The sequence below is a fragment of the Sphaeramia orbicularis genome, chromosome 13 (genome assembly GCF_902148855.1).
Source record: "Sphaeramia orbicularis chromosome 13, fSphaOr1.1, whole genome shotgun sequence".
Taxonomy (NCBI): domain Eukaryota; kingdom Metazoa; phylum Chordata; class Actinopteri; order Kurtiformes; family Apogonidae; genus Sphaeramia; species Sphaeramia orbicularis.
In genome coordinates this window covers 10,839,142-10,851,282 of record NC_043969.1, presented here as the reverse complement: position 1 = coordinate 10,851,282, position 12,141 = coordinate 10,839,142, and positions in this window count along the sequence as shown.

Below are 12,141 nucleotides of genomic sequence, written 5' to 3'. Positions count from 1 at the left end.
GGAATGTATTACATAATGCGGCTCAACAGGGCAATTCCTGTACTTTCACATGGTGTCTTTTATATTGTGATACTACCTATCCCACATGCTGATACTGACCTTTGAATCCAAAGGTCAGACAGATATTTTTGATTTTAAGCTGTTCATATATCATACATAATATAACATAGGACCTTCATTTTACACAGATCAATTCCCCAAGTAGCCGAGACATAGCACATAAAATTTCTAATGAATATGATGATTAGTTTTTGTGTAATGAGTGGTCAAATGTAACATTTTAGAAGTTCATGATGGATAAAATCTCAAATTTGTCATTCTCTGTAACATGCAATTATAAATTTTAAGTAAATATTTTCACATTTCTTAGGGCTATAGATTCCTGTGAAATGATTCTGAAAATTTCAGACCTGTAGCTCTTGTTCAGAAGTTATAGAAGCCTGAAAACAGCCGAAAATTTCAAGTCTTAATTTTGGTTGCAATTTTAGGGTACCCGCTACTTACTTCAAATGGTCATAACTTTGGAATTATTTACAATAAAGCCTTGAAATTTTGTTTTTCCATCATATATAATGTACTAGAAGTATGTAAAAATTTAGAAAAATCTGAGAGGGTCAGGTGGGGACCACTTGATGAAATTTTATGGAATGACCCCTGTGACTAATGGATGAGAGCATATTGAAACCAAGAGAAGACCAAGACCTTTAGGGACTGAGACCAGGACCGGAAAAGACCCACAGCAACAGTCCAAAGGAAACCAGATATTTCATAGAGATATGAAATAGTCTAACCAGTTCATTTTCTTCACATAAATACTGAAATAACACTCACTTTTAAGGATTAAGCCACTGCAGAAAGGACTGTTTGTGTATTTTCATTTTACTCAAGCACTCAATCATCTAGTGTGTGTCTGACAGTAAGCATTAAAGACGACACACAGAAAGTAAACTGGTAATAATGTAATATGGGTCTATTTGATCTACTACTATGAAAGGGAAACTTGACAAGTAAATGGTTGCATTTGAAGCAAAAAGTGGTTTTACATCAAACCACAGTAACATCATTAGCAAATAAATGACACCATATACAGGCAGATGTAGGAAGAGATGAGGACATTAAAACACAGTAAATCTACAGCTGATTCTAAGATGAGACCTTCAGAAACTGGTGCTGAGGCGAGTCTCTACAACACTGTTGTGTGGTAAAATGATGCTAGTTTTATATCATTATTATGATTCTATATGGATATTGTGATGTCTGTCTGTCTTCTGTCTGTCTGTAACTCTGTGACACCTGTTGGAGTCCTCCTCAAAGATCCTCTCGATGCAGATCTGTGTTCTACCTTTGAGGGTTCTTCACCACTGGGAGAGGGGGGTCTTTTTACCTCCACCATGAGATATTGTGATCACTTTGCTTTGTTTGTTTGTTTGTTTGTTTGTTTGTTTGTTAGCAAGATAACTCAAAAAGTTATGGAGGGATTTGGATGAAAATTTCAGGAAATGTTGATGCTGGTGCAAGGAACAAATGATTAAATTTTGGGGGGGTGATGCGGGGGGGGGGGGGGGGGGGCACACACGACTGATCTGCCTTGGTGGAGGTCTGCGCTCTCCGAGTGCTTTTCTAGTTAACATTGTTGTCATTTTAATTCCAAATGAAGGTGGCTATTGCCCTAATAAAACAAAATACACCTGTACTGAATGAAAATATCTGTCAACATGATCAGTTTCTTTCTGATCAGGAAGAGTCAGAATCTCAGAGAGTATATTTCAATTGAATTTCTAAATATACTATATTGTATAGCATGAAGTACTGTAGTTTGGGTCCATTTTGGATACTTTTTTTTTTTCTTTGAGTTTATTCACGAGTCATACTGAAACTACTCAGCATGGTGGATATGATTGATCGGCATGAGAGTCTGCTTACATATTCTTTTATTTATTTATTTTTGCTTTTCTTTAATTCATTATTTTATTTTTGTACAGTACCTCTGGGCACAATGAAAAACAAGTGGTGCCAGGCCCAACAAACCCCGCCCCTCGCACGCATTGTAGCTTATTTCGGCATGAATCCAGCTGATGTCATCGTGTCTATGCATGTGCTGATGTCAGCATATCAATTGCCTCTATATATTTGCCAAGTTTGAAGTAAACTGAAACAAAATTGATGTTATTTATAATTGGTAAATGGGAGACGAAAAAATATTTTAAAAAACAAAATACACCTGTACTGAATGAAAATATCTATCAACATGATCAGTTTCTTTCTGTTCAGGAAGAGTCAGAATCTCAGAGTATATTTCAATTGAATTTCTAAATACATTATATTGTATAGCATGAAGTACTGTAGTTTGGGTCCATTTTGGATACTTTTTTTTTTCTTTGAGTTTATTCACGAGTCATACTGAAACTACTCAGCATGGTGGATATGGCTGAAAGGCATGAGAGTCTGCTTACATATTCTCTTATTTATTAATTAATTTATTTTTGCTTTTCTTTAATTCATTATTTTATTTTTGTACAGTACCTCTGGGCATAACGAAAAACAAGTGGTGCCAGGCCCAACAAACCCCGCCCCTCGCACGCATTGTAGCTTATTTTGGCATGAATACAGCTGATGTCATCATGTCTATGCATGTGCTGATGTCAGCATATCAATTGCCTCTATATATTTGCCAAGTTTGAAGTAAACTGAAACAAAATTGATGTTATTTATAATTGGTAAATGGGAGAAGAAAAAATATTTTAAACAACAAAATACACCTGTACTGAATGAAAGTATCTATCAACATGATCAGTTTCTTTCTGATCAGGAAGAGTCAGAATCTCAGAGTATATTTCAATTGAATTTCTAAATATACTATATTGTATAGCATAAAGTACTGTAGTTTGGGTCCATTTTGGATACTTTTTTTTTCTTTGAGTTTATTCACTGAAACTACTCAGCATGGTGGATATGATTGAAAGGCATGAGAGTCTGCTTGCATATTCTCTTATTTATTTATTTATTTTTGCTTTTCTTTAATTCATTATTTTATTTTTGTACAGTACCTCTGGGCACAATGAAAAACAAGTGGTGCCAGGCACAACAAACCTCGCCCCTCACATGTTTTGTAGCTTATTTTGGCATCGATCCAGCTGATGTCATCATGTCTATGCATGTGCTGATGTCAGCATATCAATTGCCTCTATATATTTGCCAAGTTTGAAGTAAACTGAAACGAAATTGATGTTATTTATAATTGGTAAATGGGAGAACAAATTTTTTTTTAAAAATTCAGAAAAAATTTGAACTTTGACCTACTTTTCCCAGATGTAATCACATCTATTCTGGATCATTGGCAATCCATAAACCTGATGAATTCAACCGGTGGTTTTGCTGCTACAGGCGTGAAATTTCACCCATTATAAGTAAATGGGGGGCGGGGGGGGGTGTTAAAAATTCATTAAAAATTTAAACTTCGACCTATTTCCCCCAAAATGTAATGACATCTATTCTGCGTCACTGGTAATCTATAAACCAAATTTGGTATGAATTCAACCAATTGTTTGGCTGTTACAGACATTTGAAATTTTGCTAATCATAAATAAATGGGGGAAAAAAGATTTTAAAAATTCATAAAACATTTGAATTTTGACCTTCTGTTCCCAAAATGGAACCACATCTGTTCTGCGTCACTGGCAATCTATAAACCCAATTTGGTACAAATTCAGCCAATAGTTTTACTGCTATAGTGTTAACAAACAAACAAACAAACTGAACCAAAAACAATACCCTGTGCCTCCCCTTCAAGGGGCGTGTAGAAGCCAATAATGTAATAACAACCGATAACGCAATAATGGCCGATAACGTAATAAATTTGCCATTTTTAAAATGTAATGGGCCAAAAACGTAATATCTGGCCAATAACGTAATAAAAGTCCTGAACCAATAACGTAATAGCTTTTGGCCAAAAACGTAAAAACCAGCTGAAAAAGTTATAACGTTACTGGCCAAAAGTTATGACATTATTGGTTCAGGACTTTTATTACATTGTTGGCCAGATATTACGTTACTGGCTTATTATATTTTGAAAATGGCAAATTTATTACGTTATCGGCCGTTATTACGTTACAGGCTGTTATTACATCATTGTTGCATATTAAACATGTGTAACTCATGACAGGCCATTGACCCTCATGAACATCCGATCTCAATATATTTGGAAACCTATGGGAAGTTTTTCTTGGTCCGCTTTACTACCACTACTGAAAATGATGAGAGGAAGTTTTTTTTGGCAGAACAGTGTTCATTCATGCACAGACTGAGAGACTTAGAAAATCTACACTGTTGTCCAAAAAGCTGGAATAAAACATTTTTACCTTTTCTATGAAATGATTGTGACAATGTGATTTATTCTTGATAGATAAAGTCTAACTGTGACTCGGTATGTATCGGTATCATTGTTAAGTGGTCAAAGGTAATTAATTATGAGTATAAATATGAATAAAAAGAGGAATGTGTCTGAAAACAAAATTATTCCAACTTTATGGGCAACAGTGTATTTCAGCTAAGAATTATTCCTGGTCTGTTGAGGACTGTCAGAAGTACCTTATGTGGACTCTTTCTGTAGTTTTATCCCTCCTTTTGTCACCCATGTGTAGGTCGTATTCTGTTCTGATTTATTCACTTAATTTGTTATAAATGCATTTAGTTAATTCTTACAAACACTAGTAATCACACTTTGAAAAACGGGAATTTATCCCCTGAAGACCTAGTGCTATTTCCCAAAGGATTTTTTTCTCTATTTTTAACCTTTCTTTAGTAATTTATCAAGATTTATTCTAATATTATTCTCAGTATCTTGTATTTTCATGTGAAAATCAGGTATTTTCCTATATTTAATTCACTGATCATGTAGATGTTCATAAAAGCTGAAATGAAAGTTGAGTGATATCATATCAAAAACAGAGAAAATGGAAGAAAAAGTGAATTTTTCAGTAAAATGTATCATTAATTGAGCATAAAACAAATGTGTCCATCCACTGTCATTGATCAAAGTCCATGAGTTTTATTTATTTATATATTTATTATCGGTTTATTTAATAGGGAACATGCACATTTATGAACACTGCTGTATAAAAAATACACCCATGTAAATATGCCAGAATTAGTAAAAATAATTACTTTTCATCTGCAGCCCCTAGGTAGGTGACAGAAACAAAAGATAAAACAGCCAACATTAATACATCACTCGTTCGCTATAAATTTAAAAAATTAAAAATACACATAATGATGACACAGGCATCATCAAAACAAACAAACAGACAAACAAATAAAAAAAACAAAACAAATAGACATAGGATGATCACGGGAGCATTAGCCTATACATTCACCTCTATACTTACATACAACTAAACAGAGAAAGTGTGTGGGTGATGAAATGTATGTCAGTTAAAACGTTGTAGAAGATGACAGTGTTTCCATGGTAACTACAGAGCCTCTGAACGTCCAAATGGGTCATGTCTGATGACCATGAAAAGATGACAAACTGCATTTTGCACCAATTATTTACATGGATTGATAGGATTAGTGGATCAACAGGTATTAACCCTTCCATGCATGAATTATGAGAACCTTAATCAAGATTTTTTTTCCTGAGTGTTTTTATTCCTCTTAAGGCATGAAAAAAAAAACAATGTGATTGAATTTTTTTTTTTTTTTTTTAAATCAACCTGTTTTTCATGGAGTTACAAAAATGTCCACTCAGCTACACCATGAATTTTATTCTTGAAGCAAAGAAACATGTATTTAAAACCCAATATCATAAAGTGATATGAAAACAGTGAAATGAAACCATGTTTAATGCAGCTAATCTGATGTTTTCTCACATTTTAACATATTCTAATACTAGTTATTACTCACTTCATGGAGATAATATGCAAAAAATAAATATTAACAATTGATTTCCACTCAAGAACAGCAAAGTTACAATAATGGTATGAATTGGAGTTTATGAGATGATGCATAAGTGTCCACTGTGTTGGCTGATATGGAACTAAAACAACAAAACCCATGAATATACAAGATTAAAGCTGTAGAGTAACTGTCCACTGTAGTGACCACTATGCATGAAAGGGTTAAACATATTAAATCAGTAGATGCTTTTGTTTGCCAGTGGATGTTTGGCAAATCACTTCAAATTAAAGCCCCACACTGAGAGCACAGCAATAAATTCTTTAAGACAGGATTTAAAACATGAAGAAAAAAAAAAAAAAACACCAGTACAATCACAATCTCCTTCAAATGATTTGGATTGTCCAAATGGAAAAAATAAAAATCTAAACACTTAAATCCCACAGCATCAAATCGAGCCAGGACTGGAGTGCTGACAGCTAAAGAGGCAACAGAAAGAAAGTGTGTGGGATGGTCTTCGAAAACAATCGGTCTAATGCAATGGAACTGCAGCCAGGAGTGGATGGCAAAATGACCGAGGTTAAGGCCGTTCCTTATCTTAACTCTTTAGTATGCTAATCTATGTCCAGCTATTTGATTGTTCCGTTAAGCAGCTGTACTGGCCACAGAGATCAATAATGTCACACTGTCTTGCCTGTATTGAAAAGCAGTCAAGAGGTTTGTTCAGCCAGCATTTAAGGTGGCAGCCTCTTCCTGTGATTACAAAGTCCTTTTTGAGGGTTAGGTCTCAAAAAATGGGACACCCAGTTGAAAGACTATAATAACTGTCCAGTGAAATTCAGTCCAGCAGCCAATACTGAGGCTGTTTTATATAAGTAAAATGCACCTTGTGGCTTTTATACTTTAGAGTTGAAGCAACTCTGTACCCTGTTTTTTGTTGTTTTTTTTTTAACCTTATTAACCCTGTCATGCATGAATTATGAGAACCTTAGACAATATTTTTTTCTTAAGTGATTTTATTCTTCTTTAGGCATGAAAAAAACAATGCAATTGAAAATTTTTTATGAACCTGTTTTTCATGGAGTTACAAAAATGTCCACTCAGCTGGACACCATGTGTTTAATTTTTGAAGCAAAGAAACATGTATTTAAAACCTATCATCAGAAAGTGATAAACTGTGTGAAAACTATGAAATAAAGACATTTTTAATGCTGTTAATCTGATATTTTCTCATATTTTAACATACTCTAATACTAGTTATTACTCACTTCATGGAGATAATTCGCAAAAAAAAAAAAAAAAAAAAAAAAATAATAATAATAATAATAATTTGTTTAAGAAAACTGTTAATTACAGGCTAACAACAATTAGCAATCGATTTAGACTAAAACATGTTACTGCAGATCAGGTTTACCAAGAACAGCAATAACAATATGAATGTCAGTGTTTGTGATGGTGCATAAGCATCTACTGTGTCGGCTGATATGCAACTAAAACAACAAAACCCATAAATATACAAGAGAACAGCTGGAGAATAACTGTCCACTGTAGTGACCAGTATGCATGAAAGGGTTAATTCTCTTTTATATCGTTGCATTCTGTATTGGTCTGAGCATCCTAATTTCATTGCACGTGTAATGACAAATTCTATTCTATTCTATTCTATTCTATTCTATTCTATTCTATTCTATTCTATTCTATTCTATCCCATGAAGACCCAGAGGTACTTTTATGGCAGTTTCCAAATTAATTTTTCTCTATTTTTAACCTTTCTTAAGTGATTTATTACCATTTCTTGCAATATAATCCTCTTATGTTTGAGTTTTTTCAGTATAAATTATGTATTTTCCTATACTTAACCCTTTCATGCATAGTGGTCACCACAGAGGACAGTTATTCTATACCTGTTCTCTTATATATTCATGGGTTTTGTTGTTTTAGTTCCATATCAGCCAACACAGTGGACACTTATGCACCATCCCATAATACACTGGCATTCATACCATTACTGTAACTTTGCTGTTCTTGATAAACCTGATCTGTAGTAACATGTTTAAGTGTAAATAAATTGCTATAAAAATTGGAAATATGATAAAATGTGAGAAAACATCAGATTAGCTGCATTAAAAATGTTTTTATTTCATAGTTTTCACACAGTATATCACTTTCTGATCTTGAGTTTTAAATACATGGTTCTTTGCTTCAAAAATTAAACACATGGCGTCCAGCTGAGGGGACATTGTTGGAACTCCATGAAAAATAGGTTAATTAAAAAAAAATTCAATTGCATTCTTTTTTCCTGCCTAAAAAGAAATAAAAACACTCAGGAAAAAACATCTTGACTAAGGTTCTCATAATTCATGCATGAAAGGGTTAATTCACTGGTAATGTTGATGTTCATAAAAGCTCGGAGCAAATTCAAAGGTTATTATATCAGAAATAGAGAAAACCAAAGAAAAAGTGACTTTTTTCTGTAAAATATACCATTAACTGAACTTAAACCCATTATCTCCATCCACTGTCATTGATCCAACTCCATGGGTTTTACTGGTGAATTAATGCTGTAGAAGATGACGGTGTTTCCATGTTCACTACAAAGCCTCTGAATGTCCAAATGGGTCATATCTGATGACTGTGAAAAGACGACAAACTGTATTTTACACCAGTTATTTACATGTATTGATAGAATTAGTGGATCAACAGAGATTTAACTTTTTGTATCAGTATATGATTTTGGTCACCAGTGGGATGTTAAGGTTTATATGGGCTATTGTATTATATTATAGTGTATTCTATTGTATTGTATTGTATTGTACTGTATTGTATTGTATTTAAAATTTTGCACTGCAACTCTTACTTGTATGTTTTATGTATATATGTGTATGTTATATGTATGTTTTATATTTTTCGATTTTATGTGTTGTTTTCTTACTTGCTGTTTTAATCACCTTTTACACATTTCTTTTATAATGTTTTAAATGTGTTTCTTTTTCCCTGTCGTATTTCAATGTGCTGTGTGAAGCACCTTGAATTGCCTTGTTGCTGAAATGTGCTATACAAATAAACTTGCCTTGTATTGTATTGTATTGTATTATATTGTATTCTATTCTATTCTGTGGATACGCTGTTTTTATTACTAACATTATTGGTCCTACGGTGGTGCAGTGGTTAGCACTCATGCCTCACAGCAAGGTCCTGGGTTCGATTCCAACTCCAGTCGATGTGGGGGGGGGCTTTCTGTGTGGAGTTTGCATGTTCTCCTTGTGTTTGCGTGGATTCTCTCCGGGTACTCTGGCTTCCTCCCACCATCCAAATACATGCACTGATAGGTTAACTGGTTAATCTAAATTGCCCATAGGTGTGTATGTGAGAGTGACTGTTTGTCTCTACATGTTCAGCCCTGTGATGAACTGGTGACATGTCCAGGGTGTACCCCGCCTTCACCCATAAGTAGCTGGGATAGACTCCAAGTGACCCCCTTGACCCTAGTGAGGATAAAGCAGGTTCAGAAAATGAATGAAGGAATTATTGGTCCTTCATTTAAATGTGTTTTTAAAGGTATACTGTAAATGTTGTATATCAAATATGGCACAAACTATGCTTCCTGTAAAGTGACAGATGAGGAAGAATGTTGCAGCTACAGTCATTTTTATACCACACCGTCCTTCATTTATGTACACTGTTACTCTGTTTTAGCTCTGCACACTTAATTCATGAGCTGTACACTATTGTATGTTTGTTGGACAATAACATATAAGCCTGCACTTTAAAGACTGATTGCGTTGAAGCTCATCATTTGCATTAGAAAGGTCAAAGTAATTGTGAAAAGTCAGTGAGATTAGCATATAGTCAACAAACTGCAATTTATCCAAGAACAATTAAGGTAAAAGCCAAACACTATACCATCAAATGTAACATAAAAGACTGTAATCAGTTAGTCATCATGGAGGTGAGAGAGGTCGGTCATTAGTGGCATTCAACACAGACTGAACACAAAACACAAAATAATGCACTAGTGCTACAGCTGTTTTTCAGTCTAACATCTCAAACTGCACTTGTTCAGCGTTGTAAGAGGGGAGTATTACATTCAGACTGCAGGGATAATCATGTTACTGCAAAGCACTTATTACCTGCCAAGTGCAATGTGCCCCTTTTTTTTCACCATCAACACCAGATAGTTGTAGCTGAAAATGAACAAACTACTCTGGAAAAAAATAAATAACTGATGGATATTGAGCTCTCGACTTTCTGTCTTGCAGACATTCATGCCTACATTAAACTGCAATTCATCCCTTTGCTGATCATTAATCACTCCAGTGTTTGCAGACTCAACAGGAAACAAATGATTTGGACCAGTGCGGTGACGGTGGGATCGCTTCAGAAAAGCTGCACATCTGTTTGAAGACCAAAAGTGACAAATACAGGAATTGCCAGGTGTTTGTTTATGTATGTATGTATGTATGTATGTATGTACGTATGTGTGTATGTATGTACGTATGTGTATGTATGTATGTAAGTATGTATATATATGTGTGTATGTGTGTGTGTATGTATGTATGTATGTATGTATGTATGTATGTATGTATGTACGTATGTGTGTATGTATGTACGTATGTATGTATGTATGTATGTATGTAAGTATGTATATATGTATGTGTGTATGTATGTATGTATGTATGTATGTATATATGTATGTGTGTATGTATGTATGTATGTATGTATGTATGTATGTATGTATGTATGTATGTATGTATGTATGCATGTATGTATGTATGTGTGTATGTATGTATGTATGTATGTATGTATGTATGTATGTATGTATGTAAGTATGTGTGTATGTATGTATGTATGTATGTATGTATGTATGTATGTATGTATGTATGTAAGTATGTGTGTATGTATGTGTGTATGTATGTATGTATGTATGTATGTATGCATGTATTTATGTATGTATGTATGTATGTATGTATGTATGTATGTATGTATGTATGTATGTATGTATGTATGTATGTATGCATGTATGTATGTATGTATGTGTGTATGTATGTATGTATGTATGTATGTATGTATGTATGTATGTATGTATGTATGTAAGTATGTGTGTATGTATGTGTGTATGTATGTATGTATGTATTTATGTATGTATGCAAGTATGTATGTATGTATGTATGTATGCATGTATGTATGTATTTATGTATGTATGCAAGTATGTATGTATGTATGTATGTATGTAAGTAAGTAAGTATGTATGTATGTATGTATGTAAGTATGTGTGTATGTATGTATGTGTGTGTGTGTGTGTGTGTGTGTGTGTGTGTGTGTGTGTGTATGTATGTATGTATGTATGTATGTATGTATGTATGTATGTATGTATGTAATGGAAACGTACTATATTGCATGACATACATATTGCATTTAACCTTAAAACTAAACGGTCAGAGAACATTTTTCTCTTCATTTCTTGCTGAAATGCAGTGCTTCCTTGCTTCGTCCTGGTCTCTGTTATCAGACAGCTGAGCACAATAACCTGAAAATTAAAGGTTTCCCAGTAAAACTAGGTGTTCAAGAAAAGGCCTCTACATCTGACACAGCAGCTTTCACAGTCACACAGGTGTTTGGCCCTGACCGACTGAGTGAAGACTGATGATAATGATGATGATGATTTGCAAAGATATTAAAGACATTCTCTCAGCTATAGACAAATCATATAAATATTCTAGTGGTACTGTAACAAATACCCAAGTACAGAATGAAACAGAATTGACCTTATTGTGATTAATGTACTTTACCACTACCAGAGGAGGAATATAAAAGCAAATGAATAATGGGTCAATAATGTAAAGTGCTCTGAGTGCCCAAAAAAGCACTATAGAAATCTAATCCATTATCATTATTATTATTAATATTATTATCATTAATTGTTTGATTAAACAACTGATCCACGATTCTGTTCAGCTACGAGTGTCCACTTGTGGGTGTGGAGAAGAAGATGGCATTAAGTCCAGCCATCACATTTGGGTTTCTTTATGGATGCTGCTATATAAATTTTTGTGCTGTTTTTTTTTTTTTTTCCCAACCTTTCCTGAACACCAAACTCTCCCAAATGCAACAATTTCATCTAACAATTAAAACAAAACATGATAAATGTATAGAAATGAACCTAAATGACAACAGGATGACAATATGAGTCTATAAGAGATTAGGGGTAGGAGTATATAATGGCTAAAATTTGCTTAGAGGTCTTATTTC